This window comes from Octopus sinensis, unplaced genomic scaffold, assembly GCF_006345805.1.
Source record: "Octopus sinensis unplaced genomic scaffold, ASM634580v1 Contig11653, whole genome shotgun sequence".
Classification (NCBI taxonomy): domain Eukaryota; kingdom Metazoa; phylum Mollusca; class Cephalopoda; order Octopoda; family Octopodidae; genus Octopus; species Octopus sinensis.
In genome coordinates, this window is record NW_021832426.1 from 12,619 (window position 1) to 33,533 (window position 20,915).

The window sequence follows — 20,915 nt, forward strand, 5'->3', positions numbered from 1 at the left end:
AAGGTGCCAGGCATCGGTACTGAACCCCGTACCAAGTGGCTGCAACTATATATATATATATAAATATGTGTGTGTATGTGTGTGTGTGGGTGTCCTCCACCATTGCATGACAACCGATGTTGGTGTGTTTACGTCGGCATAACTTAGCGACTCGCCTAGAGACCGATACAATAAATGCCAGGCTTATAAAAAATTATACTGAGGTCGATAGATTCGACAAAAATTCTTCAACGGGTTCAGTCCCACTGCGTGGCACCTTGGGTAAGTGTCTTCTACTATAGCCTCGGCCCGACAAAAGCCTTGTGAGTGGATTTGGTAGACTGAAGCTGAAAGAAGCCCGTCGTATATATGTATGTATATATATATATATATATATAATATATATATATATATATATATATATATATATATATGTGTGTGTGTGTGCATGTGCGTGTGTTTGTGTGTCTGTGTTTGTTCCCCTAGTATTGCTTGACAACCGATGCTGGTGTGTTTATGTCCCCGTTACTTAGCGGTTCGGCAACACCGAACGATAGAATAAGAACTGGGCTTGCAAAAGAATAAGTCCCGGGGTCGAGTTGCTCGACTAAAGGCGGTGCTTCAGCATGGCCGCAGTCAAATGACTGAAACAAGTAAAAGCGTAAAAAGAGAGAGAGAGAGAGAGAGTACCCAATCATGGCCGTAGTCTAACGACAAACAAATTAGAAGCTAAAAAATATATATAAAAGTTTTAAAGGGAGTGAACTACCCCTTTTAATCTTGTGCAAAGAGATGCATGTATAAGTAGTCTCCCTTGAAACAAATTCTCTTTAATTTATTTATTATTTTTTTCCTTATTGTGCTTTTCTTCACCTTCGCTCCAGGTATAATATTGCCATGAAACAACCTCAATTCTGGGAAGAGGGTATTTTCAAGTTAAAGGAAAGATGGAGACGCATTGTGCAACAAAATGGTTCATATTTAGTTGATTAAAAATGTAATGGCAGGTATTCATTGACCTTTTTCTTTCCTTTAAAAATCGGCACAAACTTTCCGGACAACCCAATACATATAGAAGTAGGTATGTACACGTGTATACGGTGTGTACAACTGTAGTAAACTCGGTTATGATTTATAAATTTCGCAGCTGGCCTATATTTCTTCGCAGGGCATAGTTTCAATTCATGAACCATTGAGTTATGTGCACAATGCATTTCCGCTGCATTGCTCTGCTCAACGAGTGAGTCAGCAAATATATAATGTGGCTGTGTTGTAAGTAGCTTGCTTACCAACCACATGGTTCTGGGTTCAATCCCACTGCGTGGTACTTTGGGCAAGTGTCTTCTATTATAGCCTCGGGCCGACCAAAGTCTTGTGAGTGGATTTGGTAGACGGAAACTGAAAGAAGCCCGTCGTATATATATATGTGTGTGTGTGTGTGTGTGTGTGTGTGTGTGTGTGTGATGTGTGTTTATGTGTGTGTGTCGGTATCTGTGTGCGTGTGTGTGTGTATGTTTCTGTATCTGTGTTTGTCCTACCAACATCGTTTGACAACCGATGCTGGTGTGTTTAAGTCCCCGTAGCTTAGCAGTTCGGCAAAAGACATCGATAGAATAAGTACTAGGCTTCCAAAGAATAAGTCCTGGGGTCGATTTGCTCGACTAAAAAGCGGTGCTCCAGCATGGCCGCAGTCTAATGACTGAAACAAGTAGAAGTGTTAAAGAGTAAAAGAATGTCATTTCTTGTCTTGCCCTCTTCTAAATTAGATTATTTCTATCCCAGGTTATATGTTATGCAAATGGCCCAGTGGTCATGATTCAGCTATTCGTACAGTTGATATCCTATTACCGTGACTCAATACTCCAGCGGCATTATCGCGCATTAGGCAATTCATCAAGTAAGCTTGTGGCTTTGTAAAACAGAGACCGAGTTGAATGCGGTGGCATGCATCAGTACCTATTTCTTTACTAACCACAAGGGGCTAAACATAGAGGGGACAAACAAGGACAGACAAAGGGATTAAGTCGATTAGATCGACCCCAGTGCGTAACTGGTACTTAATTTATCGACCCCGAAAGGATGAAAGGCAAAGTCGACCTCGGCGGAATTTGAACTCAGAACGTAACGGCAGACGAAATACGGCTACGCATTTCGCCCGGCGTGCTAACGATTCTGCCAGCTCGCATTCACCGGTACCGTCGTTTTCCACTCCCGTGTATTAGGAGAGGAAGGTGTGACAAGGTTGTCGCACCTTGTTTATTCATTATTATTCACGTACCACAATAGACTGTGAGCATTCGCTATAATTTCTTATCTTTTATATTTCACTTCAGTCAATGGACTGCGGCCATGCTGGGATATCTCTGTGAATGTTTTTAGGCGGACTAAACCACAGCAATATTTATTGTACTTATTTTATCCGTCTTAATGTTTGTTGATCCGATAAGCTACAAGCTAACAGCGGTTGCCAAGCTCTTGGTGAAGCACAAATATAGACTGAAAGACATATGGATAGATATGTCTTTTCATATGATATTGACAGTGATATGTCAATAGGGCGGCGAGCTGGCAGAAACGTTAGCACGCCGGGCGAAATGCTCAGTGGTATTTTGTCTGCCGTTACGTTCTGAGTTCAAATTCCACCGAGGTCGACTTTGCCTTTCATCCTTTCGGGGTCGATTAAATAAGTACCAGTTATGCACTGGGGTCGATGTAAACGACTTAATCCCTTTGTCTGTCCTTGTTCGTCTTCTCTGTGTTTATCCCCTTGTGGGTTGTAAAGAAATAGGTATTTCGTCTGCCGCTACGTTCTGAGTTCAAATTCCGCCGAGGTCGACTTTGCCTTTCATCCTTTCGGGGTCGATTAAATAAGTACCAGTTACGCACTGGGGTCGATATAATCGACTTAATCCGTTTGTCTGTCCTTGTTCGTCCTCTCTGTGTTTATCCCCTTGTGGGTAGTAAAGAAATAGGTATTTCGTCTGCCGCTACGTTCTGAGTTCAAATTCCGCCGAGGTCGATTTGCCTTTCATCCTTTCGGGGTCGATTAAATAAGTACCAGTTACGCACTGGGGTCGATATAATCGACTTAATCCGTTTGTCTGTCCTTGTTCGTCCTCTCTGTGTTTATCCCCTTGTGGGTAGAAAAGAAATAGGTATTTCGTCTGCCGCTACGTTCTGAGTTCAAATTCCGCCAAGGTCGACTTTGCCTTTCATCCTTTCGGGGTCGATTAAATAAGTACCAGTTACGCACTGGGGTCGATATAATCGACTTAATCCGTTTGTCTGTCCTTGTTCGTCCTCTCTGTGTTTATCCCCTTGTGGGTAGTAAAGAAACAGGTATTTCGTCTGCCGCTACGTTCTGAGTTCAAATTCCACCGAGGTCGACTTTGCCTTTCATCCTTTCGGGGTCGATTAAATAAATACCAGTTACGCATTTGGGTCGATATAATCGACTTAATCCGTCTTTCTGTCCTTGTTTGTCCTCTCTGTGTTTAGCCCCTTGTGGGTAGTAAAGAAACAGGTATTTCGTCTGTCGTTACGCTCTGATTTCAAATTCCGCCGAGGTCGACTTTGCCTTTCATCCTTTCGGGGTCGATAAATTAAGTACCAGTTACGCACTGGGGTCGATATAATCGACTTAATCCGTTTGTCTGTCCTTGTTTGTCCCCTCTGTGTTCAGCCCCTTGTGGGTAATAAAGAAATAAGAAAGACATACGGATATATACGTATATGATGGTAGTCTTCTGTCGTCCGAGAAAGACGGTTCTACATTTTCTTACTGAGTAACCTGCACAAATGATTTGTTTATAATAATGAAATGTATGTACCGTACATTAGCTCACCCCTCCATCAGGTCGATATTTTCTGAACAGGCACGCAGCTCACTTCCCCAACCATTCCCTTTATACAGCGATTATTATACTATCGCCAGCTACTCTCCATTGCTTTCAATATTTATTTATTAATTAGTTTATTTATAAAATTATTTACTTATATATTTATTTTTCTTATTTACTATAGTGACTGTACATTATATGCCGTAAGGGTAGTCACTGCAGACAAATCAGCCTAACAACAGCAATATCAAAACTGAGGGCAGATGGAGATTTCTACAATATTCAATGCTTTAAGGCAAAGAGGTAAGGCACTAAAACACTTGCTCCTAATCTCCTTATGCTGATGACTGGAGGCGCAATAGCCCAGTGGTTAGGGCAGCGGACTCGCGGTCGTAGGATCGCGGTTTCCGATTCCCAGACCGGGCGTTGTGAGTGTTTATTGAGTGAAAACACCTAAAGCTCCTCAAGGCTCCGGCAGGGGATGGTGGTGATCCCTGCTGTACTCTTTCACCACAACTTTCTCTCGCTCTTTCTTCTTGTTTCTGTTGTACCTGTATTTCAAAGGGCCGGCCTTGTCACTCTCTGTGTCACGCTGAATATCCTCGAGAACTGCGTTAAGGGTACACGTGTCTGTGGAGTGCTCAGCCACTTACACGTTAATTTCACGAGCAGGCTGTTCCGTTGATCGGATCAACCGGAACCCTCGTCGTCGTAACCGACGGAGTGCTTCCTGTATGCTGATGACTGTGCAAGTGTAATCCACTTGGAGGATGACCTTCGATGGCTTACAGAACCTGTGTCGGCGGCTGCCGAACGTTTTGGACTTACAATAAATGCTAAGAAGGCTGAGGTGGTGTACCAACCAGAAAAGGGTTAAACCGCAAACGTCCCTCAAGAAAATATAAAATGGCAGCAACTACCTTAATGTTGAATCCTTCGTGTATTTTGGTAGCAAACGCTCTTTTCCCAACAGCCTCGATAAAGATTATCTATTCGTATCGCCAGGACAAGTGGTTATTATGGCCGACTCCACAACCGTTTGTGGAACGAAAGGGTCTTGAAACTGGAGAGCAAGTGAATGGAAGCACTCCGTCGGTTACGACGATGAGGGTTCCGATTGATCCGAATCAACGGAACAGCCTGCTCGTGAAATTAACGTGTCAGTGGCTGAGCACTCCACAGACACGTGTACCCTTAACGTAGTTCTCGGGGATATTCAGCGTGACACAGAGAGTGACAAGGCCGGCCCTTTGAAATACAGGTACAACAGAAACAGGAAGTAAGAGTGAGAGAAAGTTGTGGTGAAAGAGTACAGCAGGGATCACCACCATCCCCTGCCGGAGCCTCGTGGAGCTTTAGGTGTTTTCGCTCAATAAACACTCACAACGCCCGGTCTGGGAATCGAAACCACGATCCTATGACCGCGAGTCCGCTGCCCTAACCACTGGGCCATTGCGCCTCCACGGAGAGCAAGTGCGCAGTATACAAAGTAGTAGTCCTAACTGTATTGCTGTATGGATGCGAGTCGTGGACTCTCTAGCAAGGGATTCCAAGTATTTTCATATCTGCAGTGCTGAGGAAATATTGGGTTGTCCAGAAAGTTCGTGCCGATTTATAGTAGCTTACCTTTCGGCTTATTTTAGAACATGGTCAAGTCTATAAAATAGGATTTGACTACACCTCCATTTAGAGCACAGTTTAAGCTATCTTTTCGTGGAAGAAGGCTTATGTTCCTATAACCTGTGTTAATTCTGTAACCCTTTAAAATGGAAGATAAGAAAGTTCATTTTCGGCACTTGATGCTTTGGGAACCAAACAAAAATTGCTGCAGCTCAGCTGGGATGTGTTACCCCACCCTCCATATTCACCAGATATTGCTCCTTCGGATTTCCACTTATTCAGGTCTCTGCAGAATAGTCTTAATGGTAAAAATTTCAATTCCTTGGGTGACTTAAAACGATACCTTGATGAATTCTTTGACATGAAACCACCTCAATTCTGGGAAGAGGGTATTTTCAAGTTAAAGGAAAGATGGAGACGCATTGTGCAACAAAATGGATCACATTTGGTTGTTTAAAAATTTAATGGCAAGTATTTATCGACCTTCTTCTTGCCTTTAAAAATCGGCACAAACTTTCCGGACAACCCAATATTTATAGAATTAATTTGCTACTGGCTGAATTGGAAACAAGAAATAAGAAAATACCCCAAAAAATTTCACGACGAAAATGAGACAGACTGAAATGGTTTTTTACTACATTTCATGCATTTGACGCTGTTTAGTGAATAGAAATATATAAATAGTAGCAGAATTGCCCGGCGTTGCTCGGGGTTGAATTGCTTGAAAGTACTGTTAATGATTGCACTGAATTATGATGATTATTCAGGCAAATATTAATATAAGTTTACTGTGGGAGATAAGGACTTAACGATGAAACGTGTGCCATTGCATTGTTTTGGGGGAACCAAATTTCTGATGAGCATTATAGGGGCACCAACTTTAAGTTTGAGAAAGTGTGGTGGTAGTCCGGGGTGCTCAAAGGAATTGAGTACCTCTATTGGATAGTTGATGACGTCCTCTGGGTCAGGAGTTGTATCGATAGACTGATATACATAGACTTCCCCAGGAATGAGTTTTAGCATTTCATCATTAATATGGTGAACAGTTTTATTCCTCGGGGCCAGTATAGCCTTTTTGCCAATCCAATCTATATTCTGATAATTAGCTTGTAGATCTGGGAACACTGCATCTCTGAGATCAGAAGGCGTCTTAACAATGGTACAAATGGAATCGATGGCAATATTACCATTTTCATCCCCTGGTATTTTGCCTTCGCCAAGTGCAAGGAGGGTGTGAGGAAATGCTGCTGATGTGATATTACGTCGCATATGAGCACGCATATTGGTGTGAAGTTTGAGAGTTACTTCCCTTTATTAAAAAATATGCATTAAAATGGAAAAAAATTATGGTAAATTATTTGTAAAATCGTAGACTCATCGTAGACGCGCGTTAATACCCAGAAGGGCTCGATATGAATCACGACTATAAGATACCCGGTTTTGGTTAAACTGCATCGCAAAATGTGGGAGTAGTTAGGAATCTAAATCGGAGTAGACAGACACACAACTTTTCTTTTATATATATAAAGATTTTCGTCCTAAATAACTTTGTATGGATTGAATGGTTACCTCTATGGAAATATATACACGCACATTATACATACATGTGTGTATAGATGAATATATAAATACATTTAAATATCTATATACACTTTTGGGCGATCTTTCTGTTTCTTAGAGATAACTTTAGATCTTATTTTCGTCCTAAAAAACTTTGTATGGAGTGAATGGTTACCTCTATGGAAATATATACACACACGTTATACATACATGTGTGCATAGATGAATATATAAATACATTTATATATCTATATACACTTTTGGGCGATCTTTGTGCTACTTAGAGATAACTTTAGATCTTATTTTCGTCCTAAAAAACTTTGTGTGGAGTGAATGGTTTCGTCTATGGAAATATATACACACACATTATACATACATCTGTGTATAGATGAATATATAAATACATTTAAATATCTATATACACTTTTGGGCGATCTTTCTGCGACTTGGATATACTTTAGATCTTATATTCGTCCTAAATAACTTTGTATGGAGTGAATGGTTACCTCTATGGAAATATATACACACACATTATACATACATCTGTGTATAGATGAATATATAAATACATTTAAATATCTATATACACTTTTGGGCGATCTTTCTGCGACTTGGATATACTTTAGATCTTATATTCGTCCTAAATAACTTTGTATGGAGTGAATGGTTACCTCTATGGAAATATATACACACACATTATACATACATCTGTGTATAGATGAATATATAAATGCATTTAAATATCTATATACACTTTTGGGCGATCTTTCTGCGACTTGGATATACTTTAGATCTTATATTCGTCCTAAATAACTTTGTATGGAGTGAATGGTTACCTCTATGGAAATATATACACACACATTATACATACATCTGTGTATAGATGAATATATAAATACATTTAAATATCTATATACACTTTTGGGCGATCTTTCTGCTACTTGGATATACTTTAGATCTTATATTCGTCCTAAAATACTTTGTATGAATTGAAAAAGAAAATGAATTGAAATTTTTAAGAAATGTATTTGTTTACATAGATGTGTGAAATGGCAAATGTTTGTGCAGTTGTCCGAAATGGAACCAGGGTAAATGTGTGGAACTGATGTATTATAATGAATAGTCCTTCTTGTTGTGAATATTAATTTGATTAATATGAACTGAAAACCAGTACGCACCCTCACACACACACACACACACAAACTCACACACACGCACACACACACACGTTAGCTTACAATTTTATTTATATATTTGCGTGTGTATGTGTGTAAAGAGGAAGTGGGAGTAATATGCAGAGTAAAGGCTTTGAAGTGAAATGGTAAAATATTTAGTTTTCTCGAATTTTTTCTGAAATGGGGGTGAAATTGAAAGAAATTTTGTATGCCATGACCGAATGGAAGTACTTTGAAAAATCATAGGTAAACTCTAATTGAAGAAATTGTGTGAGGAGTAAATCGTTATGTATTTATTTGTTTCTGTTTGCTGTGTTTTTTTTGAGTAGTGGTTTAAGGTACACTTGCAAAGAGAAAGTATGAGTGAAGCAGTTCATCCGTTTTATATAAATACTTTCACTTTAATCGTTGCACACTTGCAAAGAGAAAGGAGGAGAAATTAGGGTGATAGAATGAGTGAAGCATTTCGCTCCGTTTGTGTGTGTGTGTGTGTGTGTGTGCTGTAGCCCACACTAAGAAAAGCACTTCACTTACACACCACAAAGTGAGTTTTCTCGAAATTTTGCTTAATTGGGGTTGAAATTTGAAAAACTGTACCTGGCACGACCCGATGCATTCTACTCTTAAAAATGCTAAGTAAATTGTAATTGAAGAAATCCTATATTGTAGATTTCTATAAGAGACAAAGGGAGGCAGATAAAATCTGCCTTTTATAATAAGAGATGCAATACATAAATAACCTATATTCTGAGGTAGAAATAATTTGAGAACAGGCAAGAAAAGAAATAACTCGTTATTTATTTGCTGACAAACTCGTTGAGCAGAGAAGTACAGTGGAAATGTGTTGAGCACATTATTCAGAGGGCTGCGAATTGAAACTATGCCCTGCGAAGAAATCAAGGCCATCTGCGATTTTCTTTCTTTTCTTTAACTTGTTTAACTTTTCTTTAACTTGTTTCAGTCATTTCACTGCGGCCATGCTGGAGCACCGCCTTTAGTCGATCAAGCAAATCGACCCGCAGGACTTATTCTTTTCAATACATCCGTTTCAATAAATATTATTTTTTACCATCTAATGTTGTTTTTTCCTTTCTTTGAAAATTACTCTATAGCATAATGCTTAAATTCGTATAGGTTTTAACCTTTTAAAAAGATTCTGTTGTGTCTGGAGAGAGTCATTTTCTTTTTGTGCCTTATAATGTAACACACTCACCGCTAAAATTTCCACTTATTCTTATTTTTATTTTCCTAAAATTTTCGTTGCGTCTTGCAACCTTTTCAGTAGTCTTGACTCCAAAAACGAAATACTTTTAAAAAGAGTTCAGATCAAGACCGTGTTAGATACAGCATGCAGTACGAATTCAAAATATTCATTTTACTTATGAATGTCCGGCCATGTGAACTATTATTTGGTCAGTTTCACTCTGGAAATTTTTCTCTCTATCTGGACGGCCAAGTTCTGTCGATACTGAGCCTCTGAAAACCGCAGTTGGAAAGAATTACAACCGTGTTTCGTGGTCAGCTACCACAACAGCTCCTTTATAGGATCCAGTTAGCTCAAGACATCATCAGGAGGAACCACGTCCGGTTTTGGCCCCTACTCCTCTACCGTTTTGACGTGGCGGGGCCCCACCTTTCGGATGTGTCTTCAGCTCTGGTGTTGGGTGCATGTCTTCTTTCTTCTGTTCCCTGGCTTTCTTCGATGTATCGTCAGCTAGTGTCAGCCGGTGACTGACTGACTTTTTCCCCTCTAGATATCTGCCGCTAGGCTCCAGCAGGCGGCCCCAGCAAGTTGCCACGCGACACTGTCTCACCATAACTGACTAGTGAAGGCGCGTAGTTTTAGCCCGCGCTTTTTCTAGATTTGGTAGACGGAAACTGAAAGAAGCCCGTCGTATATGTGTGTGTGTGTGTGTGTGTGTTATGTATGTGTGTGTATGTGTGTGTGTCGGTATCTGTGTGTGTGTGTATATGTTTCTGTATCTGTGTTTGCCCTACCGTGACTCAATACTCCATATTAATTTATACGCCTTTTTCCTAGAAAATAGGAGACTATTTGAAGCTTGATTCTTATTGGCTACTTCTCTTACACCATACATCTGTGTATGACTAGATCTCGCTAGGTTGACCTTCTTTCATAGAAATAGAGAGAGACACGCACAGAGACAGACAGACAGAGAGAGAGAGGGTGAAGTATTATAACGTCGGGGTAAGTCACAACATCTTTAGATGTTTATTGTTATTATTTTTATGTATTTTACGCTTATATATATGCAAATGACAAATGGTGCTTCATTTTTTAAAACATTGTCGTAACATAAATATCAAGTAAAAAAAAAACCTTTTTTTTTGTTTATAAGTGTTAAATGGACAATCGTATCGTGAGGTAGTCGTTAAAAATAGCATAAAATACCCTTCAAATACCCTTCAAAGAACAAACTTACGTTCTAGCAAAATAGGGAGAATGCATAAAATATAGCAAGTCGTTAGACTATTGCCTCGCCTGCTCGAAATAGCAGACAAATCTCCCCCGAAACACACACCCTGACGTATTTAAGAGAACCTTTCTCCAAAGTTTTGACTATAACAAGTATGAGTCGTTTTACCTGTAGGAAACAATGGCGAAATCTCCCTGAAATTATTCCCGAACGTCCTAAACAAATAGAAAAGACGGACAAAATAACAAAAATGAAGTAATAGTCATTTTTTTTTTGTTTTTGTAAACCACATCCAAACGTAATGAAATGAACTTTTTTTTATACGAGTTTTGACTAGCATGCATGAGTCGCTCGACAAGCTAGAAATAGCAGGCTATTCTGTCTTATTGAAAGCACAAAATATGCATTGTGTGAAAACGAACAACTTCCTTATATATTTACTACCCACAAGGGGCTAAACAAAGAGGGGACAGACAAGAACAGACAAAGGGATTAAGTCGATTAGATCGACCCCAGTGCGTAACTGGTACTTAATTTATCGACCCTGAAAGGATCAAAGGCAAAGTCGACCTCGGCGGAATTTGAACTCAGAACGTAGCGGCAGACGAAATATCTATTTCTTTACTACCCACAAGGGGCTAAACATAGAGGGGACAAACAAGGACAGATAGGCTTCATTTAATCTGGAGACCCCAAACAATTTGTAGATGCACCCAAACTTAATAAAATCTCGGAAGCTTCAGAAAGAACTCAAATTTAATGTTTCCCAGTAATTTAACAGGGCCAAATAATCGAAAGGGTTCAATAATTTTGAAAGAATTCTATTGGATTAAAAGAAAATAAACAATTAAAAAAAACATTACAAATAATTTGATTGCTATTGAAATATAATTGCTTAATTTTTAACGCCAAGCTTTAGGCTTTTCAGGGTTATAAGGGACTCAACGCTTACTTCTACTCAGAGACCCTGATCCATACGTAAAACTGGACCTGATTGGGGTCCACATTTAATTTTAATTACGGAATTAATAATCTTGTCTTTTATTCCTTTTTACCAGAATTACTCATTTAATTAATGCGTTTTACTTTATTCTCCATTACAGCGATAACTTTATTTGATTAATGAGGTCAACCAAACGCTCAATAATTTTTTCTCTGCTTTTCTTTCTTTAAAATTCACAGAAAAATTGGATCTTTTCGGTTTGAACGGCAGTTTTCTAAAATAATTTCCACGTAACTAAACACCTTTAAACTTCGTATACTTGTAGAATGTGTTTATAAAATATCTTTTTCTCTTGGCTTTATTGAGAAAATTCTATAGTTTGTAAGATATTTGTTGCTTTTTTTTCTTCAATTTCTGCAATTTCAACTAATCAATGACGTCTATTGAGGTGAAAACATTCTGTGTCGTATGAATATGTCCCTCGTTTAAAAAAACAGATTGGGTTTATTTACATTTGTGAAGAAAAAAAGATACCCTTCCCCCCACCCCTAACCCTAACCCTAAAACAGATTGAAATGCAATAGATCGATTCTAGGGTCATAATTATGGGTGACAATTTCATATAACACCGCTAGAAAAAACTGCCGTTCAAACCGAAAGATCCGAAAAATTAACCATCTAGGGCTTAAGGGCAGGAGACCCCAGACCTTGGGAAAAAAGAAGCTTTGGTCGTCTTGTTATAGTCGAGGGATCTTCGTTGACGCCCGACACCACTGGGAGGTGGCCCTCAAAGCGCTGGAAATAGAGATCTCCAGGTCCAAATTCTTAAATGGATGCTGTTGTTGTTGCTGTTACTCTTTTACTTGTTTCAGTCATGTGACTGTGGCCATGCAGGAGCACCGCCTTTAGTCGAGCAAATCGACCCCCAGGACTTATTCATTGTAAGCCTAGTACTTATTCTATCGGTCTCTTTCGCCGAACCGCTAATTTACGGGGACTTAAACACACCAGCATCGGTTGTCAAGCGAAGTTGAGGGGGGGGGGCAACACAGACACACAAACATATATACACACACACATACATATATACACATATACGACGAGCTTCTTTCAGTTTCCGTCTACCAAATCCACTAACAAGGCCCGAGGCTATAATAGAAGACACTAGCCCAAGGTGCCACGCAGTGGGACTGAACCCGGAACCATGCGGTTCGTAAGCAAGCTACTCACCACACAGACACTCCTACACCTGTTGAGTCCCGACTCATCATTTCTCACGCCGACTAATTATCAATGTCTAAACGCAGCTGAAACATTCTTTTGTTTTAAGAAGCTGCATAACCTGCATTACATTATCAAAACTGCATGATGGGGCTTGAGAGAAGGATATGTAGCTACTATTTTCAGCAGGTCGTAAAACCACTTACGTGCCATTTTATTATTTGTGTAAGTAAGTTGAAAATGTATAAAATATCTAATGTTTGCCACTCACAGTGTATTCTCGGAATTTCTGATGTCATGTGATTTCCTAAGAAATTATGCTTTATGGAGGATATCTAGTGATAACACCTAATTGTCATTGCCCGAAAGTTATTATTATACTGCACTTGTATGTACAGGTAAACTATTCTACTTCAATGACTTCGATGAATACCTACTCATAATTGCTTGCGTAATTGGCAAATAGAAAAAGATATAAGAAAAGTTAAAGAAATGTTTAGCATTGAAAGCACAAAATATGCATTGTGTGAAAACGAACAACAAGGACAGACAGACGGATTAAGCCGATTAGATCGACCCCAGTGCGTAACTGGTACTTAATTTATCGACCCCGAAAGGATGAAAGGCAAAGTCGACCTCGGCGGAATTTGTATGTTTGTTTGTGTGTTTCTCTTTGTCTTTCAATATACAAGCGATGCAGCACGGATTTTAAAGAAACATTTTCAGTTTGAACAATTTATGAAAGTATGCGCATAATTAACAAATATTTTTACAGCAGGGTGCGGCAAAGAAATGAGCTAGTATGTTTAAAAATCACCGATACTTTTGCAATTTCTCACTTTTGCAATTTCGACATCTTACCTTCAAATTAAAATACGTGGATTTCAAATTAAGACAAATGATTTTCAAATTAAAATAAATGAATGAGTATTTTTTCATCCACGTAAACCGTAGGGAAATTGCCTCTAGAAATTAAAGCATGTCACAAATGTATTTTAACTAATCTAAAATTGGTTTAATTGTCATAATTGCCTCGCGCTGCAACCAATATAGAGTTGCTCTGTTTTAAGTAGACATTCCCGTATTTTATATTGATACTCACTGCCTGACAACCGGTGTTGATATGTAAACGTCCCCGTAACTTAGATGTTCGGCAATTGAGACCGATAGAATAAGTACCAGACGTAAAAATAAGTACCGGGATCGATTCCTTCGACTGAATCCTCCAAAGCAATGCTTCAATATGGCTGCAGTCTAATGCCTGGAAAAAGTAAACGATAAGGATAGAAGGAAATTAATTAGTCTCACATTTTCCTGTATAAGTTGAACCACAGAAGTGAGATATTTTCTCAACCATGTGATCTCGGATTCTGTTCCACTGTGCGGCACCTTAGACAGGAGGCGCAATGGCCCAGTGGTTAGGGCAGCGGACTCGCGGTCATAGGATCGTGGTTTCGATTCCCAGACCGGGCGCTGTGAGTGTTTATTGAGCGAAAACACCTAAAAGCTCCACGTGGTTCCGGCAGGGGATGGTGGTGATCCCTGCTGTACTCTTTCACCACAACTTTCTCTCACTCTTTCTTCCTGTTTCTGTTGTACCTGTATTTCAAGGGGCCGGCCTTGTCACTCTCTGTGTCACGCTGAATATCCCCGATAACTACGTTAAGGGTGCACGTGTCTGTGGAGTGCTCAGCCACTTACACGTTAATTTCACGAGCAGGTTGTTCCGTTGATTCGGATCAACTGGAACCCTCATCGTCGTAACCGACGGAGTGCTTCCATCCACCTTAGACAGTTGTGTTTCTATCATTGATCCGATCAGCCTGGATCTATTTCAAAAAAGGATAAGGATTGAAGGCCAGACAACGTGATTGGGAAGCAAACTTCTCAATTCTATGCTTTGTACGACTAACAAATACACATGTGTGTGTGTGTGTGTGTGTGTGTGTGTGTGTGTGTGTGTGTGTGTTTGGATTTGCAAATTGCTTTTGTGTCTATATGTGTGAACATCGTGGTGTTGGCAAACACCTCAACTATACCAATACAAATTATGGAAGGCGGCGAGCTGGCAGAAACATTAGCGCGCCGAGCGAAATGCTTAGCGATATTTCGTCTACTGTTACGTTCTGGGTTCAAATTCCGCCGAGGTCGACTTTGCCTTTTATCCTTTCGGGGTCGATAAATGAAGTATCAGTTACGCACTGGGGTCGATGTAATCGACTTAATTCCTTTGTCTGTCTTTGTTTGTCCTCTCTACGTTTAGCCCCTTGTGGATAATAAAGAAATATATACCAATACAAATTATGTAAATATGACTGTCTTAAAGAATGATCGTTCACAATTTTACTCATTGTATATTTGTATTATTTGAGCATATTTCTATAGTACTATAATTTTGGTATCATTTAAGATTTATCTGTATTGTATATTTTCAGAAGAAATATCCAAAAAATAATGGCTAACAACCAGATATCTCTGACCACTGCATCGAATGCCATAGACATGGCTTTGCAAAAAGATGAAGTAGAAGAATTCTCGCTATCGTCTTCTAAGGAAATGGAAGGAGCAGGAAAATTTTCAGCAGGACTATTGGGTTCTGGTGAGGCACTGTTCAAATATAAAGAGTCGATAACTTTCACTGTTAAAAAGAAAGGCTCGAACCCAAAATATATCCACCAGTGAAAATATCTTCATATAATGCATGAAAAATTTTCCAGTGTTCTTTATTTGAAGATATACAACGTTTCTTTTCCTCAAGCTTTTTTTACCTTATCCTATAAACACGATTTTATAACTCAAGATTTATCTTGAAATTATTACATCTGTCACTTAGGTGCCAAATATTCAATTATATAAAGCAATAGTCTTTAACCATTTTCTACATATAAACCTCTTTGATTACTGTTCTTTCCAGCTGAACCTCCATGGCCATTCGATGTTTGGAAATTAGTTTTACAGACACTTGTTTCAGAATTCCTATTTTGTTTGTCACACATTAACTTGTGTTAAGTTGAACTATGTAAAACGTCAGAGGAAGAAACCTGTTTCTTACAATAAATATATCTAAAGTAACATCTTTTCGTGGTCCCTTAAAATGCTATTGTGGGTCCTCAATTTACTATTTTCTTGTTGGACACCCAAAAGTACGGAATCCCAACGGTCATATGGACTTCGGTTGAGAACCAATGATATCCAGGTTGAATATGAATAGTAAAAAATAAACATATTAACATAAAATATTGTTCGTCTCCATTGATGTTTAATATTTGATGTCTGTCTCTCTTGATTTCTTAAGAAAGAAGCTATCCGAAAAGAAATAGAATTTCATACAAACAAAACTACAGACATAGATTGAAAAGTTCACACAGATTCACAAACACACAACAATAATACACATACAAGAAAGCCTCACGGAACTGATATACGAATGGTTGTGTCGTCAGAAATGACTTGGCTTTGCTCGGCTCGGCTCGGCTCGGCTCGGCTCGACTCGGCTCGGCTCGGCTCAGCTCGGCTTGGCTCGGCTCGGCTCGGCTCGGCTCGGCTCGGCTCGGTTCGGCTCGGCTCGGCTCGGCTCGGCTCAGCTCGGCTCAGTTCGGCTTGGCTCGGTTTGGCTCGGCTCGGCTTGGCTTGGCTCGGCTCGGCTCGGCTCGGCCCGGGTCGACTCGGCTCGGCTCAGCTCGGCTAAGCTCGGCTCGGCTCGGCTCGGCTCGGCTCGGCTCGGCTCGGCTCGGCTCGGCTCGGCTCGGTTTCCGATCGAGTGGCAAAGTGCAGACTAGTTTATGTATGTGTGTGACGCAGAACAAAAGACTTCTTACACTTTTGAAATACGATGACTAAGTAAACTAGGTCTGTGTATCCCTCGTCAGCTAACCGGTTTTCGGTTTGATCAGAAAGTTGCCCTCCGCTTGTCATTGAACAAGAAGAATTACTAGTGAACCTAGACACAACCAGGAAACAAAATAAAATTTAAGCGCCACAAATACATTTTTTTTTTGTATTAATTGATATAAATCATCTCAATTTGTTAAAAAGAATATGACAATACTGTGAAGCTTGATTCCTATTGGTTGCATTCAATAAAGCCATGTACGTATAGAGAGTGATGGTTATACCCTCGTTACGGAGAGTTCATTCTGCAGTGAGAGTGTGTGTGTGTCGGGCGAAATGCTTAGCAGTATTTCGTCTGCCTTTACTTTCTGAGTTCAAATTCCGCCGAGGTCGACTTTGCCTTTCATCTTATCGAGATCGATAAAATAAGTATCAGTTACACACTGGGATCGATGTAATCGACTTATTCCCTCCCCAAAAATTGCTGCCTTTGTGGAAAAATCTGAAACCATTATTATTGGTGGTGGTGGTGGTGGTGGTATTTTACGCTAATATCTCAAATGACAAATGGTGTTTGCTTCTGCTTTTAAAAAAAATTGTTGTAACATAAACATTGAGTGAAAGGCACTTACTTTTGTTTATGTTACGTAAGAGTCAAATAGACAGTTGTTAAGCAGTCGTTTAAAGATGGTAGAAAATTTCTCTCAAAATACAACCTTTCGTTGTAACAATACGGGAAAAACACATACAATATAAGTTGCTAAACTGTCTCCTCACCAGCAAGAAATAGCAGACAAATCTCCCTCAAACCATACACACCCTAAGCTTTTCAATATAACAAGTGTGAATCGCTTCACCTGCAAGAAATAGCAGACAAATCTCCCTCAAACCATACACACCCTAAGCTTTTCAATATAACAAGTGTGAATCGCTTCACCTGCAAGAAATAGCAGACAAATCGCCCTCAAACCATACACACCCTAAGCTTTTGAATATAACAAGTGTGAATCGCTTCACCTGCAAGAAATAGCAGACAAATCTCCCTCAAACCATACACACCCTAAGCTTTTGAATATAACAAGTGTGAATCGCTTCACCTGCAAGAAATAGCAGACAAATCTCCCTCAAACCATACGCACCCTAAGATTTTCAATATAACAAGTGTGCATCGCTTCACCTGCAAGAAATAGTAGACAAATCTCCCTCAAAGCATACACACCCTAAGCTTTTCAATATAACAAGTGTGAATCGCTTCACCTGCAAGAAATAGCAGACAAATCTCCCTCAAACCATACACACCCTAAGCTTTTCAATATAACAAGTGTGAATCGCTTCACCTGCAAGAAATAGCAGACAAATCTCCCTCAAACCATACACACCCTAAGCTTTTGAATATAACAAGTGTGAATCGCTTCACCTGCAAGAAATAGCAGACAAATCTCCCTCAAACCATACACACCCTAAGCTTTTGAATATAACAAGTGTGAATCGCTTCACCTGCAAGAAATAGCAGACAAATCTCCCTCAAACCATACACACCCTAAGCTTTTGAATATAACAAGTGTGAATCGCTTCACCAGCAAGAAATAACAGACAAATCTCCCTCAAACCATACACACCCTAAGCTTTTGAATATAACAAGTGTGAATCGCTTCACCTGCAAGAAATAGCAGACAAATCTCCCTCAAACCATACACACCCTAAGCTTTTCAATATAACAAGTGTGAATCGCTTCACCTGCAAGAAATAGCAGACAAATGTCCCTCAAACCATACACACCCTAAGCTTTTCAATATAACAAGTGTGAATCGCTTCACCTGCAAGAAATAGCAGACAAATCTCCCTCAAACAATACACACCCTAAGCTTTTGAATATAACAAGTGTGAATCGCTTCACCTGCAAGAAATAGCAGACAAATCTCCCTCAAACCATACACACCCTAAGCTTTTCAATATAACAAGTGTGAATCGCTTCACCTGCAAGAAATAGCAGACAAATCTCCCTCAAACCATACACACCCTAAGCTTTTCAATATAACAAGTGTGAATCGCTTCACCTGCAAGAAATAGCAGACAAATATTCCTCAAACCATACACACCCTAAGCTTTTGAATATAACAAGTGTGAATTGCTTCACCTGCAAGAAATAGCAGACAAATCTCCCTCAAACCATACACACCCTAAGCTTTTCAATATAACATGTGTGAATCGCTTCACCTGCAAGAAATAGCAGACAAATTTCCCTCAAACCATACACACCGTAAGCTTTTGAATATAACAAGTGTGAATCGATTCACCTGCAAGAAATAGCAGACAAATCTCCCTCAAACCATACACACCCTAAGCTTTTGAATATAACAAGTGTGAATCGCTTCACCTGCAAGAAATAGCAGACAAATCTCCCTCAAACCATACACACCCTAAGCTTTTGAATATAACAAGTGTGAATCGCTTCACCTGCAAGAAATAGCAGACAAATCTCCCTCAGACCATACACACCCTAAGCTTTTGAATATAACAAGTGTGAATCGCTTCACCTGCAAGAAAAAGCAGACAAATCTCCCTCAAACCATACACACCCTAAGCTTTTGAATATAACAAGTGTGAATCGCTCCACCTGCAAGAAATAGCAGACAAATCTCCCTCAAACCATACACACCCTAAGCTTTTGAATAAAACAAGTGTGAATCGCTTCACCAGCAAGAAATAGCAGACAAATCTCCCTCAAACCATACACACCCTAAGCTTTTCAATATAACAAGTGTGAATCGCTTCACCTGCAAGAAATAGCAGACAAATCTCCCTCAAACCATACACACCCTAAGCTTTTGAATATAACAAGTGTGCATCGCTTCACCAGCAAGAAATAGCAGACAAATCTCCCTCAAACCATACACACCCTAAGCTTTTGAATATAACAAGTGCGCATCGCTTCACCAGCAAGAAATAGCAGACAAATCTCCCTCAAACCATACACACCCTAAGCTTTTGAATATAACAAGTGTGAATCGCTTCACCTGCAAGAAATAGCAGACAAATCTCCCTCAAACCATACACACCCTAAGCTTTTCAATATAACAAGTGTGAATCGCTTCAACTGCAAGAAATAGCAGACAAATCTCCTCTCAAACCATACACACCCTAAGCTTTTGAATATAACAAGTGTGAATCGCTTCACCTGCAAGAAATAGCAGACAATCTCCCTCAAACCATACACACCCTAAGCTTTTCAATATAACAAGTGTGAATCGCTTCACCTGCAAGAAATAGCAGAAAAATCTCCCTCAAACCATACACACCCTAAGCTTTTCAATATAACAAGTGTGCATCGCTTCACCAGCAAGAAATAGCAGACAAATCTCCTCAAACCATACACACCCTAAGCTTTTCAATATAACAGTGTGGAATCGCTCCACCTGCAAGAAATAGCAGACAAATCTCCCTCAAACCATACACACCCTAAGCTTTTGAAAATAACAAGTGTGAATCGCTCACCTGCAAGAATAGCAGACAAATCTCCCTCAAACCATACACACCCTAAGCTTTTCAATATAACAAGTGTGCATCGCTTCACCAGGCAAGAAAAAGCAGACAAATCTCCTCTCAAACCATACACACCCTAAGCTTTTGAATATAAGAAGTGTGAATCGCTCCACCTGCAAGAAATAGAGGGACAAATCTCCCTCAAACCATACACACCCTAAGCTTTTGAATATAACAAGTGTGAATCGCTTCACCTGCAAGAAAAGCAGCCCAAATCTCCCTTCAAACCATACACACCCTAAGCTTTTGAAAATAACAAGTGTGAATCGCTTCACCTGCAAGAAATAGCAGACAAATCTCCCTCAAACCATACACACCCTAAGCTTTTGAATATAACAAGTGTGCATCGCTTCACCAGCAAGAAATAGCAGACAAATCTCCCTCAAACCATACACACCCTAAGCTTTTGAATATAACAAGTGCGAATCTCGGTCACCAGCAAGAAATAGCAGACAAATCTCCCTCAAACCATACACACCCTAAGCTTTTGAATATAACAAGTGTGAATCGCTTCACCTGCAAGAAATAGCAGACAAATCTCCCTCAAACCATACACACCCTAAGCTTTTCAATATAACAAGTGTGAATCGCTTCAACTGCAAGAAATAGCAGACAAATCTCCCTCAAACCATACACACCCTAAGCTTTTGAATATAACAAGTGTGAATCGCTTCACCTGCAAGAAATAGCAGACAAATCTCCCTCAAACCATACACACCCTAAGCTTTTCAATATAACAAGTGTGAATCGCTTCACCTGCAAGAAA

The 20,915-nt window shown here is 39.7% G+C and overlaps 1 long non-coding RNA gene across 1 annotated transcript; it reads left to right on the plus strand.

Annotated features, from left to right (window-relative positions):
• Positions 1-10,279: 10,279 nt before the first annotated feature.
• Positions 10,280-16,012, plus strand: LOC118761294. The gene is made up of 2 exons (XR_004997270.1): positions 10,280-10,382; positions 15,211-16,012. It is a non-coding gene; the product is annotated as an uncharacterized LOC118761294 (long non-coding RNA).
• Positions 16,013-20,915: the final 4,903 nt, after the last annotated feature.